Raw genomic sequence first — 20754 nt, 5'->3', positions numbered from 1 at the left:
AACTTACCTGCACAGATCCACTGCCGCTCCCCGTTCTTCTCAGTCCTCTTCTCTCTCATTCACATGCCTTCAGAGTGCTGTGCGCGGCCCCCGCCTTCCAGGCAAGTGCTACAGATGCTGGGAGAAGGCAGGGATTGTGGCTTAGGAGAGTGTGGGCGGGTGCAGGGAGGGGAGACGTGAGTGATGCACCCTGTACCCTCACACTCTCCTAAGCCACAACAACCCTCGCCTACTCCCAGCATCAGTAACACTAACTTAGGGAGGTAGGGGCGCGCACGCGCTCTGAAGGCATGTGAATGAGAGAGGAGAGGACCAAGAAGAACGGGGGGCGACAGCGGATTTGTGCAGTTAAGCGGACGGCAGGAGGGACTAAGTAGCCAGCGGATTTTTTAATCACTACACAGTGTGGCGTCCAAAAATTGAAGCGTTCAATTTTTGTACTCCATGCTGTGTAGTGAATAGGATTGTTTTTAAAATCCGATCTTCGATCATTAAAAAATCCCATTGACTTGCATTAGGATCGGTATTGGGATTGGGATCGGGTTCAATTGGAAAATGATCGGAAATCTAATATTAAAAACAATCCTGAAATCTCAAGATCGGCTCCACCCTAATAATGATTCTGAAAGATCTTTACGTATAACTGTGTGTTGTTCCTTTGTTATTCCCCTGAGAAATGTATGAATAAGAGCCTATTGACATGGCTGACCCATGTGCTGTCCACGACCAGTGAAAAAATACAGCTTGCTCTATTGTTTCACAGATGAGATTATTGGGTGAAGTGAATAAACGGATCCCGTGTGGATCCACTAAAACTTGCGTCTGATACTCAGCTAAGAGTAGACCCCCCCCCCCACCGACTAGTAACACCCAAATGTCAATGTAGTCATACATTTTTAGTCTTTGTATAAGGCTAAGGTTGGACGAAGCGAAACACAGCTAACAAAAGGAGCAGCAAGTGTGTTTTTCAATGTATTTTTTATTCCCCTATTAAATCAATGTTGAAAATGCTCAGAATTCCGGAGCTAAAGCGCCGTGATCTTCAGAAATGTACATATTTTTGAAAATTGCTGTTTTTCTGCCTTTTTATTCCCCTGTAAGGAATGGATGAATTGAATTGAAATCTCAGTCACTTAGGTGGTACTAAACAGCGTTATTCCATTTGTGGACCCCCCAAACAGAAACCTAATCCACGTTACCAGTGGAAACCTGCGGTTCCCATAGACTATAATGGGGTCCACTGAGTTTCCGCCCAATTCCAACCGAAAAGGGCGAAAAATGTAAAGAAAATGACATTTTCTCTCCACATTTTACAAACGGAATGGGGAATGGTATCGCCAGGCAGAGACCAGGCGCTGGTGTGAACCTATCCTCAGGCCTCGTTCACATCTGCGTTGGTATTCCGTCCGGGGGAGTCCGCATGAGGACCCCTTCCCGAATACAGCTGCAAGTGGTGTGCCAGTGAAAGCACATGGACCCCATAGACTATAATGGGTTCCATGTGCTTGCCGCCAGATCTCCGCAGGGATCATCCGAACTGGAAAGTAATTCGCAATCTGCTTTCCTGTCCGCATGATTCGTGCGGAGATCTGGTGGCAAGCTTATGGAACCCATTATAGTCTATGGGGTCCATGTGCTTTCACTGGCACACCACTTGCAGTTGCGTTCAGGAAGGGGTCCTCATGCGGACTCCCCCGAACACAGATGTGAATGAGGAGTAAGGATACACCCCACTGACAAATGGAATGGTAACACCCCGCTATCAATTTATTCCCACATTTCCATCAGTAGAATAGTGATAAGTGGGGAGAGCGACAGGGTCCCCAGTTATTACATGTTTATAAGTACCAATAACAATCTATTCTTAGAATCCATGGTACATAAGCAATGCACAAGGTCAGCATATTATCACTAGGGTACTCAGAAATACCAACTCAACTTCTGCAACATAGGGGTTAAGGACTTCTTAAATAATGAAGCTTCCATTAAAAATAGATTGTGTTTGAAATATCATGGACTCATATTCAAAGGTCATTTATTGCCAAATTTTATCCTCTAACTCATTATCTGTCTGGAAAAAAAAAGGGGGGGGGGCTGTGAATGTGCGGCGCATACACAACAGAGGACTCGTGATCACAAGCTACACGACTTATCACAACGTATCGGTGACGAAGGTGGAATTTACTGTCATGTATTTATTTCTTTGATTTCCTAGGTCAGAAGACTTAATAAGCGAGATTAAGCACAATGAGGAATATCGTAACGCGTGTTTTATATGCTAATATTAGTGGAATGGAAATGGACACTAATTGCTTTCAGGATAATTACTGGAGCTACAGCCGACTAATATACTAAAGATGTAACTTATCACAAATGACATTTTCCTTTCTACTAATTCTACAAGCTCAGTTTTTGTAAGGATTCATACAGTCGGAATTTTTTCTGTCTGTTTCGTGGCCTTTTCCATCTAATAGTGTGTACACGGATTATCCCCGGCAAACATGGTATCTAGCAAAGAATTCCTCCTTACTTATGGTGTTCATGGGAGGCTTTTTAGCAACACAACGGCAATGCAGCACCAGATATATATTTAGATAAACCTATCTGATGATATAAGTGCAGGCTAAGGAGAATCTGTCACATTGAAGATCCTATGTGTGTGCAGTATGTTATAGAGCAAGGTGAGCCGAGCAGATTGATGCATTGTTCTATAGGAATACATTCAGCAAAGCTCAAAATTCTTTCCTATTCCACTGAGATTAAGAGTCCAGTGGGCGGTCTCATCAGTGACTGACAGCTATCCTTGTATCAGATAGTGATCACTCGGATAATAGGTTTTTCCATTGGACTACTAAACCCAGAATAATCAGGAATTAAAATAAAATAAGCTAAATTTTCACATAAAATTATACATCAATCCGCTCAGCTCCTCCTGCCCTGACTGCAGATTGGACGCTATGTTCAATGTATAGATTATGTAGTTAGTGGGTTGAAAAAAGGCCAAATCCTGCCAGTTCTAACAGTTTACGGTAGGCTTGCAAATCCATGTTTAATCTTGGGGAAGGCAACCATGAAGTTAATAGTAGCTGAGCTATCTGGTTCCAGATCTGTGCACTGTATAGCACTTTCAAACACCTGATATGTGAAGGTTATAATTATGTAATGTATGAAAAACATTGTTATTCTTAAAAGCTGAATGCTAGATATAGTTGCTTATGCTTGAAACTGGTATAATGTTAAATGATAAGATGGCGCCTGTATCCAGGATGGGTGCAAGAAAACAAATGAAGACAGCTCCCCAAGGTTACCACGCAGGACTGGGAGTAGCTGGCTATATTCCATTTTTCGGGTCCCCAAGTGGACCTGAAGAACAGGAAGCCAAACGCTAGTGTGAACCCAGCGCAACACGTGTATGTCATTGCCATATAGGATCTACACTGACAGAATTCAACAAGCCCACTCCTTTCTTTACCGAACATCATCTAACATGCCCAAGCATTATTTCTTTGGGATATATGCCACTGTTACAGGTTTCTTGCAGCAACTTACTCCTCTCTCCCCATTAAAACACATGTATGCTCAGCTGACCCCTGCATACATGTTGTATAGGGGTGTCTGGGGAATAGCTGTCAGCTATAAGTCATGCTAAGACTAATGGAGACATGGCGTCTTTAATCCGATTGATTTGTATTGCCATCCTGCAGTCAATGAAATCAATTAAGCCGTCTTTGTCTTCCTACTAGATGTTCCTGTAGTATATATTACAAGAGCCCTCTGGGGAATCCGTATATTAAGCAATTATGTCTTTAATCCTGACACCAGGTATAACCGTATAGTCCGTCTGTTTCCAATTTAAGCCCCAGAATTTTTTCATTCCGAGATTTTTATATTTTAGCCCCAAATTCTTCTAATTTTAGATAAAATGAATCATTGCAATACTTGGTTCCGATGGCTGAAAGACTTACAGCTCTGCAAATTTTCACTGCTGTGACCGAGAAACTTCCGTTAAAAGTTGGAATATTTAGTGAAAACGATTCCTTTATAAGGCCGTGCACTAAATTTAGCTCTCTTATGCCTTTAATTTCCCTTCAATCCATTTCTTATTATAGGGAAGAAACATATTTTAGATATGAAATACGGAATATCTGCAGAGGATAATGTGTGACTGTTACCCTGCTAAGCTCATTGATATTATAGCCATTTCATTACGTGCCATGAAAGCATACTAACAGAAATGGGACACAATTTAAACAAGGATTGCTTCAGTGTAATTTCTCTTTCCAATAGGGGAATATTTTCGTATAATGAATTTCTAGCTAGTCCAGGTGATGACATCAGTAGGGTTCCTGTATTAGCAGAACTTGGGAACGGCTCGAGAATATATAATGAAGTGGCATCTCCATGGTGCATGCATAAGCAAGTCCTGCAAATCTAAGATGGATGGTCAATTTATTTCTGTTTACTTTTCGGTAGCTCAAGGGTTCCCAAAAGTGTTTTACATTCTTCATAAATTTATCCCAGGCTGAGATTTATAAAATGCCCACGGAGGCCGAGGTAGGATTTAGAAAGATGGGTATGTGCTACTGACCAAATAAAGGTCTAGATGCATTGATAGATAGATAGATAGATAGATAGATAGATAGATAGATAGATAGATAGATCATAGATAGATAGATAGATAGATAGATAGATAGATAGATATGAAGTATCCGACGGAAATACTACCTGTAGGAAAAGATTGCTACTTGCTTGCACTGCTGTTGTTTCTTTAAGGGCTTGTTCACACGGCACAGAGGGGGCGGATTACGGCGCGGAATCCACCCCCTCACAATGGTGGTCTATGGAGACCGCTAGCGATCTTTTTTCCATGAGTGTCATGTTACCGCTCACGGAAAAAAGAAGCGAGCTGCCCCTTCTTCAGGCGGATTCCGGATTCAATGAGCCACAGCGTCCGCCTCACAGCAGCACCCTCTGGACTAGGCCCATTCATTTTGAGCTTCCCTCGTCAAAATCAGGACCAAAATATGCTATTCCGTCCTCGTGTGTACTAGGCCTAATGCTGGAGTCACAACTGTGTTGGAATCTCCATAGGAGACTTTTTAAGCGGACATGATGCCCCATAGTGGCCCCTGCACACAGTATTATATCCCATAGAGGCCCCTGCACACACTATTATGTCACATAGTGGCCCCTGCACAAAGTATTATGCCCCATAGTGGCCCCTGCACATAGTATTATTTCCCATAGTGGCCCCTGCATACAGTATTATGCCCCCTAGTGGCCCCTGCACACAGTATTATTTCCCATAGTGGCCCCTGTGCACAGTATTATATCCCATAGAGGCCCCTGCACACAGTATTATGCACCATAGTGGCCCCTGCACACAGTATTATATCCCATAGTGGCCCCTGCACACAGTATTATGCACCATAGTGGCCCCTGCACACAGTATTATATCCCATAGTGGCCCCTGCACACAGTATTATGCACCATAGTGGCCCCTGCACACAGTATGATGCCACATTGTGAACACCCATGAACAATTATTATATGCTGGGTTCTTTTCAGACTCCAGGGTATAATAATGGGAGACTGAGGGGAGGATACAAACATAAAAAAACACTGTTACTTACCTCTCCCTGGCTCCTGCAGTCCCTGCTGATGTCGGTTATTTTCAATGACATACAGGACGTTGCTTGAACTGGGGCTTGCACCCCGACACATAAGGACTCAAACCGTGGCCCATGTAACGTCAGGGACGTCACACAAGTAGGCATGAAGCCTGCTTGGAGCCCAGAGAGGTAAGTAACGCTGTTTTTTATGTTCCATCACCTTCCCTATACCTCTGATCATTATACTCGGGGGACTGAAAAGACCCCAAGTATAATAATAGTTTATGTGGGGCCCGCTGCCTCACTTCCCGATCCCAGCTCCTGCTCACAGCCACCTCCGCAGAAGAAGAAGTGCCGGCGGCCGTGAGCAGGAGCCAGGATTGGTAAGTAAATAGAGCCCGTTACCTTCTGGAGTAATGGCCTATTAAAAAAACCCAAACGAAAAAATGCAGCAGTAGCGGCTGTCGCCGGGCCCCCTAATGTCCTGGGCCCTGTGGCAGCCAGTACCACTGCTACCCTGGTAGTTATGCCCCTGCATCTGCGCTCAGTGAACACTTGGGGATTCTATTCCCCACTCTGCTTGAAAAATGCAAAGAGAAAAGTCCTGCAAGTAATACTTTTCTCTCCACATTCTTCGGGCGGAAATCGTACGGAAACCCGCGAGCCCCATTATAGTCTATGGTAATTGCTTTGTAATCAGATTGGGTTTCGGCTTTTCGGGTCTCCAAGCGGACCTGAAGAATGGAAGCTCGAGGGGAAGTGTGAACCTGGAGTCAGTAATAGGAGTCTCGAAACTTGTATCTCAGCAAAATGCTATTGTAGGGAAATCAATTCAATTCAATAGAGAAGAAAGTTCCATATAAACTTCCAGGTCAATGATGTTCTGTTCACAAGCTACAACCCATTTTCCCCCTCACAAGAACTGTCCTGTTTTAACTGCCCTACATCTAGATCATGACACCATTGCCCCAGAGGACAAGATAAATTGGCAGATAGGTTTTATTCTCTAAAGCAATTTGATTTAATCCTTGTTTCTGAAAGAGAAGCAATTTAGCAGTGATCTGACTCTCAAAAATCTACATCCCAATGTTCTTTAGTTTTAAGTGTGCCATTTGAGTGCATTAGCTAATCTATTCTGTGCTGTACGGAGCATCATGTGGATTAAAAATGCCACCCGCATGCCTTTGAAGAGCGGTATGTGTCTTCCGAGCTACAGGTTGAATATCACTTCTTAAAGTCTTTGATTGTGCTGTATAAGCATGCTTCATTTTCCTCTCTGCTGGCTCTCTACACAGTGGAATCTGAACTCAAGTACTAAAACAGCAGCAACGAATCCAAGACACTATTGTCTGTTAGGTACAGGTTGCTATAAAGTGCCATAAAGTGAGGGCATGTGAGTGCCTTCTGGCAGGGTGTTGTGCCTTTAAATCCACATGCGGTACCGTGATTACTCTAATTTCACATAAGATCCATCTCCTCTGTGTCACACAGTCATAACCTGATTAAAATTTGGCAGCGTACTAGATATTCCAATCACAGGAGCACAGAGGATGCTGAATAAAATGACACACTGGAGCCTGACAGCAATCAGTAATCGCGGCCCTTACTACAGAACTTACATCTATTTCTGGCTTTCTCTAATACGGCCATGTTTAGGATAAAATAGAAGGCGAGACATTATCTTCTAGGCTTCTCATTTGCAAATACGCTCATTCGCCCGTCATCTAGTTCAGAAACGACAAAGTTTTTGTTCGTCTTCTTCTGTTTGTTGTTGGTTGTATTTGATATTTCTAGTGCCTTGAAGACGGTTTATTGGAAGCCTTGGAGCGGCTATGATCATCTGTAGTGAATAGACTGCACCACCCTGTTTTATTTCTTATTTATACTTTTTCGAAAAACTTTTTGCAAACTAGAAACAGGACTAAAAGAGAGGAAGGAATAGTAACTGGGTTTTATATGGATCTAGTGTAGGCCCCAAGAGGTTCATTTGGTGGTAAGTTATCTATAGCTACAACAATACCTTAAGGGTAAGTTCACACAGGGTTTTTTGGTCAGGATTTTGAGCCGGTCAGATCTTTTCTCCAGGAGCTGTTTGTTCCGGCTCCTGGAAAATAGAAGTGACGTGCTCATTCTTCAGGCCGATTCGCCTCACGACATCCGCCTGAAGACACTCCCTCCTGACTAGGCCAATTCAACTGGGCCAAATCCGAAGTGGAGTGCGCGACTGGATGCCGGTACACTACAGCGGCATCCAGTTGCAGATACCCGTATTTTGGTCCGGAACCTGAGGCGTCCTCCGCCTCAGGTTCCGAACCAAAATCCCCGTGTGAACTTACCCTAAAGGGAACTGGACTCAATTATTATTCCAAAGCATAGAAAGAACAGAGAAATACATGGATAAATGATAAGTTATACTGAATATTTTCTCACCAACTATATATTATTCTGCTCAGCTCCTCCTGCAGGGTATATAGAATCTTCAGGGTGACAGGTTGTCTTTAAATGTTAGCACTGACCATCACAGGCCCATCTCCTAAGATTTAGCCAGCTGCTTCTTTCCCCTACAGTGGCCACTTTAGGTGAAATGTAATATCACATGGACACCATGACCTCCTTGAGGCTTCATACGTAAGAGCTTATTAATTGCCCTTCTCTCTGATTCATACACAAAAATTTACAATAGTAACTAGGCAAATTCTAAGACCCCGTAGGCCAGCGATGGAAATGGAGAACTACTCCCACACCAGTGTCGCAACCGGCATTTAAAAAGTCAAAAACCAGAAGTTTGCAACTTTTGTATACCAGATATCTGGCGTAATTAATAATAAATGCCACCTATGGGTTCTAAGTGGGTCACTCTCCTTATTTAACATTCACATGCCTCTATAATAGCCCATGGACATGGGTTGTCCAAACAAGGATCTCTGGGAGCAGCTGATCTAACAGATCACACGTCTCCATTTACAGTTGCCATAAGGCTGGGTTCAGACATCCCTGTTCTTGAGCTAGGTGTGGGTCCCAAAGGCGCAGAAATTTATGGAATCTCCTGTAGATACTCCATTAATGTGTGAAAAGGGTGTACCCCTTTAAGGCCTGAGAGCCACTACAATGGCATCTTGCAGCGTCCTATACATTCAATGTGGCGGCACTTGCGATCCTTAAATTACTAAGGTATTCTTCCCTACATGCAGTAGTTTTAGGGCAAAATATCCCCTTGCAATGGAACACGGCAGAATTTACTGAGTGGTTTCAAGCTGTAAGACACTAGAAACATACAGATGTGCAATGTAGCCTCATACACTTCTATGGGTGCAATGTTATTGCTCCATACAACTCTGAACTTGTACAGAGTTCTTACACATATGCCGTGAATTGGAATATGGTACAATTTTGTTTCTGTTTGATTAGTGTAGGATCCAAATGAAAAAAAAAAATCAGTACATCTTTATTTGAAACCAAAGGCATAAGGAGGTACAGTAAGGGTCCCATGAGAATCAAGAGATTATTAAGGTGCTATACAAAGCCATAATATGACCGTGTCCATGAAGTCTAATTGACATAGTATGTTGCATTGTCTTTTTTTTTGAACAAGTACAGTACAATAAGCTGCAGTGAATGAAGCTGCAGGTCTACAAAGCTTCCCTGGTAGGCATACATTGAAGAATTCTCTAGGTTCCTATGCTTAGAATGGTAACCAACTGAGACCACCGCTCGCTCATTAAGACAGTGACTTTATGGGTAGTGAGACCCATTTCCTGCTACACTGCACCAAATACTCAGCTGTGAGGGCCGTCTACTACCAAAGACTCCCTGCCCACATCCCAGACTTCATATCTGCAGATGAGAAGAGGAAACTCTACATCCTACTGGGAGAAGAAGAGGCCACTGTGGAGATCGCTGCCCAATACGTGTCCAGCTGTCACCAAACAAGAGGAAGATGAGACTCCACGGACTGTTATACCCCAAACCACCCACCCCACCCCACCTCCCCATATATCGGCCATCAACTAAGAGGAAGATGAGACTCCACGGACTGTTATACCCCAAATTCCCCCCCCCCCATACAGCTGTCACCAACTAAGAGGAAGATGAGACTCCATGGACTGTTATAACCCAAATCAGCCACCCCACCCACCCATACTCTCCCCCTCGACTCCAACTCTCCACCCCACCCCACTTTACTATCTTTGGCAATGCCAAATACCCATTCGGACGTGCCAATAAAGCCTATTTGATTCGATTTGACCTCCAGGTGTCTTCTTCTGCTTGTGTCATTCCGTTATTATGTTACACTATGGCGTACTTTCAGAAGCCAAAGCAAGTTACGAGTAGTTTTTCATATTTCCTTCAATAAAATAAAAGAACTTAATGTGAAGTGTAGAGACAGCAATACAGGGAACCGGAGAGGCTTTAACACCATCGTCGTCTATAACAAACAGTGTATTACATTTATAGGTATCAATTTTTGAGCTCCTTGTTAGGTTGTCAGCGTCTACAATGCGCCGTATAATGTATCACATAAAGGAACCGAAGCCTTAGAACATTTATTAGATTTGATCTGCGCAGTAAAAGAGACATTATTGAATAATTGTCAGGCTTCGTGGCGTTCGTACAATGTGGAATCAATAACCATAGTACACAGATCACCATAGAATAATCACAACGCTCATGGACGCAGCGGGTCAGAATTTTCATGTTGATCCAATAAAAGATATGATGCTAATCTGCCAGCCTGCTTAACTGTTCCCTCTCAAACGACAACATGGCTCTCTCTGCTTGAATCCAATTGCACTAATGATACTTCATATCAACGTGGAATGGCTGGTGGGAAAGAGACCGCAGCAAGTGACAAATAGTGGCGTAGGCACGCAAAGCAGATGGGGTTGTGGTGACAAGAGCAATCCAGGTGATTAAGTTGAAAAGGGCGATCCAATTAACTTTCCTTAAATTTACATGAAAATTATTTGGAAATTGACAGGAATATTTGCCTGTAGCAAAGATAAAGAGATTATTACATTTGGTTTTCAAATTTATATATGCTAAGCACAGTCAAATATACATTGAGCGTTTAGTAGACTTTCTGCTATCTGTGATGCTTGTCGTAAAAATTGCCAGTAGTATGAAGCCAGAATATCGCATTAGATTCATACAGAGGCAATTTTGTTTCTCTGATCCATGTAAAATCCCAAAGATTTTGAGCTATGTTTTATTGGATGCCCTATTACAAGGAATATCTCCATAATGTAGTGTAGTCTTCAAAAGCAGATGCAATATCTGTGGCAGTATAGTATGGAAAGATATCAAAGGGCTAATACACAGGTTCCAGGCAGAGAGTCGGAATCAAAGGAAAGTCTTAGGGTAAGTTCACACGGGGTTTTTTGGTCAGGATTTTGAGGCTGTATCTGCCTCAGAATCCTGACCAAAAAGACGGCTCCCATTGAAATCAATGGGAGCCGGTTAGTTCTTTTTTCCAGGAGCCGTTTGTTCCGGCTCCCAGAAAAAAGAACGGACATGCTCATAAGGCTGAGTGACCTCGCGACCTCTGCCTGAAGACACTTCCTCCCCCAGACTAGGCCCATTCATTTGGGCCTAATCCGGAGAGGAGTGCGCGACTGGATGCCGGGTATCCAGTCACAGCTACCTGTTTTTTGGTCCGCAACCTGAGGAAAGAGAAGAATAGCCTTTCTTAAGACTATTCCTACGTGTAATTAGTTTAAAAAGGGGAATTCTAATGATAGAATCCCATAAGTATTGGGTTTTTACCATTTGATTTCCTGGCCTATCTTACAGTACAAGACACTAGAAATAGCAGTCTGCATTGACAATATAATGTATTAACAATGGGTAGTGAGTAGGGTTGAGCGATTGGGATCGGAAAAGATCCAATTCCGATCGGCAATCGAGTAAATTTCACAATCGTGATCGGAATTCCGATCCCGATCTTTTTAGGTGGGATCGAGGTCTGAGGTTATTTCCTACTGGCATTGTGGGAAAAGCTAACAATGTTAGCTAGGTCCCATAGGAATGAATGGATGCAGCCGGCACACAGCCTATGCCGGTGTCCAGCCGCTTAACCCCCGTCCATTCATTCTAATGGGAGACTAGCTAACATCTCTAGTAGCTTGTGGCTTAGGACAGTGGGGGTGGGTACTAGGAGGGGAGCACTCACGTATCCCCGCCCTGTACCCGCCCACACTCTCCTAAGCCACAAGCCCCATATTCTTCCTAGGTCTGTAACACTAACCTGGGAGGCAGGGGCACCAAGGCGAGAACAGAAGTGAGAACAGGAGCGAGAACAGCAGGGACCACACCAGCGGCAGCGCTTCTGTGCAGGTGAGTGGACACCAGGGGGGGGACTAAATAGCCAGAGGATTTTTTTTTAAATCACTAACAATTAAAGCGTTAAATTTTTAGACTCCATGCTGTGTAGTGAATAGGATCGTTTTTAAAATCTTATCTTTGATTATTTAAAAAATCCCATTTACTTGCATTGGGATCGGAATTGGGATTGGGTTCGAATGGAAAATGATTGGAAATCGGATTTTAAAAACGACCCTGAAATCTCAAGATCGGCTCAACCCTAGTAGTGAGGCAAGCACTATATGGAGAGAATAATTGAACGTCCATGTGATATATTAGAGGTAACATCCCATGTAGTGATATAAGTTTGTGGCTACTAATGCTACAAATACTCCTATTGATACCGATCAGGTAATTTTCCATTTGCATTTAGACAGAAAAATCACTCGTCTCAGTATCAGATTATGTATTGCCACTCTATGCACTCCAATGACGCACTATGCAATGGATGTAATTACTCTACCATCTGGTTGAGTGCACCGTTGCCTACAGGACAGATTCAAAGCCCCACAACAAACATATATTTTAAGACCAACCAAATTGGTTTTGTGGCTATGACTGCAAGAGTTGCTCTTGATAGGACTCAAGGGTCTCTTAATTTCAACTATAAAATTATCAAAAACATGCTACATTGATATGTTAGGCAATATTGCAATACTGTATGTACATGTATAGATCAGATATTAGTGCAATGTATGCAATTATTGAATCCAGATTTAAGAAATAAAAAGTTCCAATAGTATACATTAAAATGTCTAGTGAATATATCATTTAGGAAAAAAATAAGTAATACATTTAATACGTTTCTTTCTCTAAAAAGTATTGTATTGTCAAACTGAAATTTCCATAATTTACAGTCAATAAGTCCTGAAATCAATTTCAACTGTTTTCCCCTTAGGCTGCTTTCTATTTCCAGCACCCATTTTATGCTCCATCCTATAGAACATGCATTTCAACATGGTTTAGTCACTAACATCCTAAAAACCTAAATGTGCATCACAATGTTTCTAGAAGACGTCAATGCCCATGACCTTATATTGAAATTTACAACATATAGATCCTGTATACAATTCTAATCAACTTTACTGCAGTCACGCACACCACCATGGCAGTACGGTGCGTCCCATGCTCCACCTCATGTCATATATTAAGGCTTAGGCCCAGTGGCGTAACTAGGAATGGCGGGGACCCGTGGCGAACTTTTGACATGGGCCCCCCTCCCCTCCGACACCGACGACCTCGACCGACCCCCTCCTACGCATTTCTGCGCGTTACATTATGCCCCATAGTGGTCCCTTAACACAGTATTATCCACCATAGTGGCCCCTGCACACAGTATTATCCCCCATAGTGGCCCCTCCATACAGTATTATGTCCCTTAGTGGCCCCTGCACACAGTATTATCCCCCACAGTGGCCCCTGCACACAGTATTATCCCCCATAGTGGCGCCTGCACACAGTATTATCCTCCATAGTGGCCCCTGCACACAGTATTATGTCCTATAGTGGCCCCTGCACACAGTATTATCCCCCATAGTGGCCCCTGCACACAGTATTATCCCCCATAGTGGCGCCTGCACACAGTATTATCCTCTATAGTGGCCCCTGCACACAGTATTATGTCCTATAGTGGCCCCTGCACACAGTATTATCCTCCATAGTGGCCCCTGCACACAGTATTATGTCCCTTAGTGGCCCCTGCATACAGTATTATGTCCCTTAGTGGCCCCTGCATACAGTATTATGTCCCTTAGTGGCCCCTGCACACAGTATTATCCCCCATAGTCGCCCCTGCACACAGTATTATGTCCCATAGTGGCCCCTGCACACAGTATTATCCCCCATAGTGGCCCCTGCACACAGTATTATGTCCCACTGTGGACACCTATAAACAATTATTATACTCTGGGGTCTTTTCAGACCCCAGAGTATAATAATCGGAGACCCGGGGGAATAAAAACATAAAATATTACTGTTACTTACCTGTCCCCTGCCTCCTACGCTGTCTTCTCCGCTGCCTTCTGCGCTGCTGTCCTTGTTCAATGATGTTGGACGTCACATGACCCGGGACGCACATGACCCCCGAGTATAGTGATAGCTGCGGTAGCGGCTGTCACCGGGCCCCCAATGTCCCGGGCCCTGTGGCAGCTGCCTCCGCTGCTATGGCGGTAGTTACGCCACTGCTTAGGCCTCACAGGACGTAAAACCGTAACGGGAACACATCGTGGTTCTTCCTGCAGTGCTTTAAACAGAGAGTTCGCTGCATTGCTAACCACTGAGCCACCATGTTGCCCCATGATTTTGGGGTATTTTGTGACAAGATGTCTATGCTTTATGCACCTTCGTGTGGCCACCCAGTGGTTGTATTGTTCATTGCAGAGATTTTATTACAATGTCGCAAAGCTGGATTGAATTGGTTTATTAAGAAATTGTCCTTGACCAAACCTGAGCTAAGATAAAGGGGCTGCTATATTTCTACTAAAGAAGACGGGAATAGAATTAAAGAATAACTAGACCGGAGGATATTCCGTATCAATAGCCATTCTTTTAACCACGTCTTGCTAAAGACATAATAATAAGAGACAAATCAGCATTTCTCCAGACAAATTCAATTTATGTTACAGATGGGAGATGTTAAGGAAAAACACCACCAAATAATCACACCTAAAATTACGTCTCATGCTGTTTGTGAAATAACGTGCACGGAAGGGCTAATGTGATCATTTGTAAAGCGATTACTCCCAAGAGAGCAGGTAAATAAATCAAGTGCAGAATTATTTGTTAATACTCTAAGACAATGTAACAGATTTAGCATAATCCTTCTAATCATCCATGGAAGGTAACAAACTCGAAAGCCCCTGAAAAGAGTTAACACAAAGTTGCGATGTACACACAAATGCAGCCTACATCCAAGTTATAATTATTCGGCAGGGACATCAGAACCAGTGTTTATAGAGGGAAGAGTTCAGGCAGGATTTTAATCCCCACTTACTCATTACTACTATAATCCTTCTTATTAAAGGGGTTCTTGCGTTCTCATAGCAATGACATGGATTTGTGAGAGCACTCCTGGAATTTTCCCTAAATTAATTGGTTTAGCTTCTCTTGCAATGCTTCTCAGCCATCTGTTTATATGAGCAGAGCTAACCAGCCCATTTACTGTATGTTTCACACAAATGCTACCTTTCTGTCATTAAAATCACATTTTTTCTCGATCACACGTAGGAATAGCCTTGAGAAAGGCTAATCTTCTTCTACCTTTAGATGTCTTCTCCGTGCCGCCGTTCGGTAGAAATCTCGGTTTTCGTCTGTATGCAAATCAGTTCTTTCGAAGCACTGGGGGTGGTCCCCAACGCTCAAACAGCCCAGGGGGCATCCCCAATGCTGCGAGAGAAATCTCCAGCACCGCCTCTATCTTCTTCAAGAACAGCCTCTCTGCGTGTCTTCTTCTTGGGCTGGGTTCAAACTTCTACGCATGCACAGTCGGCTCTGCCATCGGGCCTCGGGCAGAGCTGACTGCGCATGCCCACAGGCCACAAGAAAATGGCCGCTTACACCAGCTGTGCGCATGCCTAGAAGATTGAAAACCAGGACGGAAGAAGAAACAGGGAGCGGCCGTTCCAGAAGAAGATAGAGGCGTGTCACTAGAGAGTTCTCTCGCAGCACTGGGAACGCCCCCAGTGCTGTTTGAGCGCTGAGGACCGCCTCCAGTGCTGAACTCATTTGCATACTGATGAAAACCCAGATTTCTACCGAACGGTGGCGCGGAGAAGACATCTAAAGGTAGGAGAAGAATAGCCTTTCTTAAAGCCTTTTTTTTTTTTTTTTTTTTTTTCAAAGATACAAAAATGGGATATATAACTATATATAACTTTTTGCATCAATTTCTATGTAAATGGAAAGCCAACCATTTTTGCATACGCATCTGTTAAATGGATGTAAAATCATGATGTGATTGGACCCTAACCCAAATAGTTATAGAAAGCTAGGGCTACACATAAAGCATATCTTTAATCTCTTTGGGACAGACAAATGTGCACCAGAACAAGAGGACAAACTACCAGCAAATGACCTTTCTCCTTTTTTTTAGTGACTGGTAAAATTCTTTTCATCCGAAAATTGCTGCACTTCTACAATAATAAGAAAATGACGAGCGACAATTCCACTTTTCACATAAACGCAATAGCAATGTAATTTGTGGATGAAACACACCTCAATAGATGATTCACAGGGAAGGATACTATTGATTTTACTGTGGTGTAATTCTAGGTCCAGGATTCTTAACCATGGTTATCAAAGGAAATATGTCAAAGTATATCAATAGAATTTTTAGCTTCAACGTGTTTTTTGTGCTATTTTAAACCCAGCGCTATTGTACCAGACATGCAGCAAAAGAGCCTCATCTACATCACACTGGACTTATTCTTGCCAGTTTACGGGGATATTACAAATGGAGATACCACCATCTGTAACTTTAGTCATCATCCTCCCTTCATCATGCTGGTTTTTAGTTTTGGTACGGTACTTTACGGGTTCATTTATAAAATAAAAAAAAATGCCAACCATTTACTTGAACCAATGAATACTCAGAAAGTAGTTACACAGTCCAGTCATATTAATGTGACCACCGCCTACTTTTGACATCAACATTAAATAACCAATCGCAGAAGGCACGTGTCATCAGCCATCTGTGTGCACTCATCATTGTGGAAGGCACGATGGATCAACACAAGTATGCATCTATCCTTGCGGACCATGTTAATGTGAAGTGTTTTTCCTCAGCAGGACAATGCGACGTGTCATAAAGCTTGCAGTGTATGTGCGCGGTTCGTGGAGCACCAGGATGAATTTACCGTACTCCCTTGGCCAGCAAATTCCCCAGACTTGAACCCAATCAAGAATCTGTGGGACCACCTCAATCAGGTTGTTCGTGCCATGGATGCTCAACCGCGTAACCTAGCACAGCTGGCCACGGCACTGGAGTCGGCATGGCTCAACATCCCAGTGACCACCATCACAACATCCCCTCTCTCCCTGCACGTCTCACAGCGGTCCGCTCTGCCAAAGGTGGTTATTCTGAATTCTGACAGGTGGTCACATTAATGGGACTGGACTGTGTACATCCTGAACAGAGTCCATTCACTCTCTGCTTACAATTGTATTATTTCCTTAGATGGTAGAACTCAATGAGACACATTTACTAATTGTGTCTAATATTAAGACAGCTTAGACCAGGTAGACTTAAGAGGATCCAAAGTTATCAACAGGCTCACACCGTATGATCCTTTTCTCCACTCTTGGACCACTTTGTGGTCATTTACACCAATTGTTGATAGGTTAAGGTTACATTCGCCTCTGTGCCAGGTGCCTGTGTCGTAAGCCTGTCTTTATCATCCAGCAATTTCAATAAAACAGACAACCAATGGACCTCATTATAGTCAATGGGGTCCTTTGTGTCCATCATTATTTCTGCCATCAAATGGAGCGTTTTCGTGTTCTTCTGGTCCACCGATGGAGCAGAAGAACAGGTTTCCCTACACAAATGTCTAGCATTACTTTGTAACAAGATTTTGTATCAAAATTCTGGTGCAATTTTGCTGCATGTTGACATATTTTAAGCCATAACCTTTTCCACTTAACTCTGCCCCTTTTCCTCTAAGCTGCCTATTTCCTTGAGTAGGGGATAAAACTCTCTAAAACACATAAAATATTGTGAAAAGGCAATGTGAGTCACAATTCTGACATATTCAACTTTGTAAATCACAATTACATTTGGCTACATTGTAATGATAAATTTGGTCATTTTATGCTACCTATGACATGCCATTCAGTTTTCAATCTTAAAGGGGTTTTCCCAAATCGCCTGTTCACCAACTTGCAGGCTGTGTGCTCTGTTCACTTTCTGGTTTTCTCAGTGAATTGGTGGGTGGGGATTTCACTTGTTGTCTCCCATACAAAGCCAGCTCTGCTATTTCTCTTCATAGCAGTACATGTTTGCAGTCAGTAATGAGGGATGATTGTACAATTAGCACAGTATCACTGGAAGATGTACAATATGAAGCTCATCTAGTAGAGCTGGATTTGATAGGTGATGAGAATCCCAAACTTACATGCTACAGGACCAATACTCAGCTTACAATAAACTCAGTTTTAGGTCTGTGTTACATACAGAGGTAACAGACTCCCTGTCTCAGCCCTTATCAGCAAAATTCAATTAGCAGACTAATATCTGGAAGAGCCAGAGATAAACAACTCAGAAATACAAGCTGGCTCTGAGCACTCAGTTCCCCCTCCCTCCTGAGAGCAGGGAGCTGTGTCACTTGTCCTGGGCAGAGAGATAAGACCATCCCCAGGTCTGTGGTTATGGAAACACAGTGTAAACAATGAAGTGAATAATCTCAGATAGTGGCCAAACAAAGCAGTTTTTTTTATTTTTTTATAAAGCAATGTATTTAGGAAAAGTCTTAAATCCACATAAGGTAGCAGTATAGATAGGATCCTTGAGATGGGGCAACCCCTTTAACCTATCTTAGTCATGTATAAACTGTGGTTACTTATAATTACCATATCAACAATGACCATCCCTTTCGTCCCAGGGAGATAAGTTGCTACTAGTAGTCTGGAAATTGACTATATCCCTCCACTTGCTGGCATAAATATTGAAAAGTCACTAGGCTGGGGTGGGCGTTTATTGGCGGTGCCAGGAGGAAATCTCAAAGCTTGTATGGATGATAGTCTGGTCACATCCACCAGTTGGTGCCTTAAACAAGTAATTGGATTACTTTGGCTGCTAAAGGTTGGAGAAACTACTACGGTAATTCATATAGAGTGCAATTCGAGGAAAGTTAGAGACGGTATACAAAGGGCAAGTTAGCGTGAGGTTTAGGTTAAGTAACCCCCGTTGTATTGATACAACTGTTCTTTTATGTCGTACAAAGCTTCTGAAATCCCAAGCCCGCTATATGTATGACCTTCAGTCCACGTTAAGGAAAAAGTTTGAACTCCAAATTCTGCTTAAGTTCCTCATCCCACATGGTCATCGTCTCTACCTATGCAGTGCAATGTAATCTTTACCGAGATTTTCTAGGAAATACAAAGGTGTCTCACGAGGTTTGTGTTTGTACAATGAAACAACATATCCCTCCCCTTCTTGCGGGGATCCTGAAAGAAATCAATACATCCCTAACCCTCTCAGCCCTTCTTCCACATCCTAATTAGCAATGGCGTTCCTGCGAAGGGAGAGCGCGGCTTTTGCTTGTCTCTTTACAATTCAGTGATCTGATTAAAGTGATACTGAAGTGCCTTATTGCCATGACAATCACGTGCCGCTTCAACATTTATGATATGTCTGAAGCCAGAGATCTTGTATAAACGCTCTTGCACATTTGGATCGATAAAGTGGCGCATTCTGAATGTATGTATGAGGGCCGGAATAATCAGACATACTGCAGTTCAATAAAACACAGCACTTCCAAAAAAAAAAAAAATAATATTTGTCTCTTTCTGGGCTTTTTTCTATCAGGTTCATTACGATGATGAAAGGCACACCGCAGCCCATTAGTATATTAGTGTTTCTTCATCATCTATAATGGATCTTATGTACTGTGAAAACTTACAATATTCCCCAAGACTGTAAGTTGACCTGTAAAACGAAAGGTCTTCTCCGAGCTGGTTGATTCCTTAAAGGAATTGACCCATCATTGCAAACTATCACTTTATTCCCAATAGTGATAAGTCATTGATGGCATAATGGGGAGACCCACTGATCTGATAATGTAGGTCCCATGTCCCCTGTTTAAATGGAGAGCCAGAATTCTATGATTTCATTTAAAATCTATGGGACCGATCAGCATAGTCGTGCTCTGTATACATTTATCTCCGCCAGCCTCAAAGTGTGCATGTGCAATTGTCACTCCAATTAATTTGGGGAACCAGAAACCCTATTCTCATGATCAGTACCAGCTCCAGTGATATGATAACACAGAGTGATATGCTATACCTGTCTCTGTGCACCCACCCAGTCATTGGGAGAGAATTATTAATCAGGATCATGTTTGTACCTTACAGATAGCACTCCATAGGCAGTCAATAGCTCAATAGCTAAGTCAGTAGTAGGTTAGTTTTATCACAGTACAGACGTGGAGTCCAATGGAGCAATGGAGGGAGCACCAGAGTGGAAGGCACCAGGTAAATATGTATGTTTAATTTATAGTCAGAGCCACTTTGACCAAATTAGACAAGAGTTGGCACATCTGTACAATAATGAGATTTAAAGAGGCAACATGGTGGCTAAGTTGTTAGCACTACAGCCTTGCAGAGTTGTAGTCCTGGGTTCAAATCCCGCCGGGAACAACATCTGCAAGAGGTTTGTATGTTCTCCCCGTGTTTGTGTGGATTTCCTCCCATTCTACAAAGACATACTAATAAGGAAAAAAATGTACATTGTGATCCCTATATGGGGCTCACAATCTACATTAAAAAATATAATGAGTTATAAAACCCAGACATAGATGATGTGCCTGCTATAGGAGTCCTGGACAGAGGGGTAATCCCTGAAACGCTGTTTGAATGCGTCGTAAGAAATTCCAATAAAGTGCATGTTGATTCAACGCCATTGGAGTAGCGCAGTCTCCTTACCATCCATTGGTCAAGCTTTTCCTGAACAGAGGGGGGTCCCAATCCTAGATGATCTTAGCCCTTTAATACCAAAGATGACGAAAGAGCAGCAGAGGAAAACAAAGATCAGGTCTGTTGATGGAGAAACGTGGCACTAAGAGGGGGT

General features: G+C 42.9%; 1 protein-coding gene across 1 annotated transcript in view; it reads right to left on the bottom strand.

Moving 5' to 3' along the window:
- Positions 1-20754, bottom strand: part of RTN4RL1 (reticulon 4 receptor like 1) — a 153108-nt gene that overhangs the window by 2620 nt on the left and 129734 nt on the right. The window lies entirely within an intron of this gene.

The sequence above is a fragment of the Leptodactylus fuscus genome, chromosome 2 (assembly GCF_031893055.1).
Source record: "Leptodactylus fuscus isolate aLepFus1 chromosome 2, aLepFus1.hap2, whole genome shotgun sequence".
Lineage (NCBI taxonomy): Eukaryota > Metazoa > Chordata > Amphibia > Anura > Leptodactylidae > Leptodactylus > Leptodactylus fuscus.
This window is presented reverse-complemented; position numbering and strand designations above follow the sequence as displayed.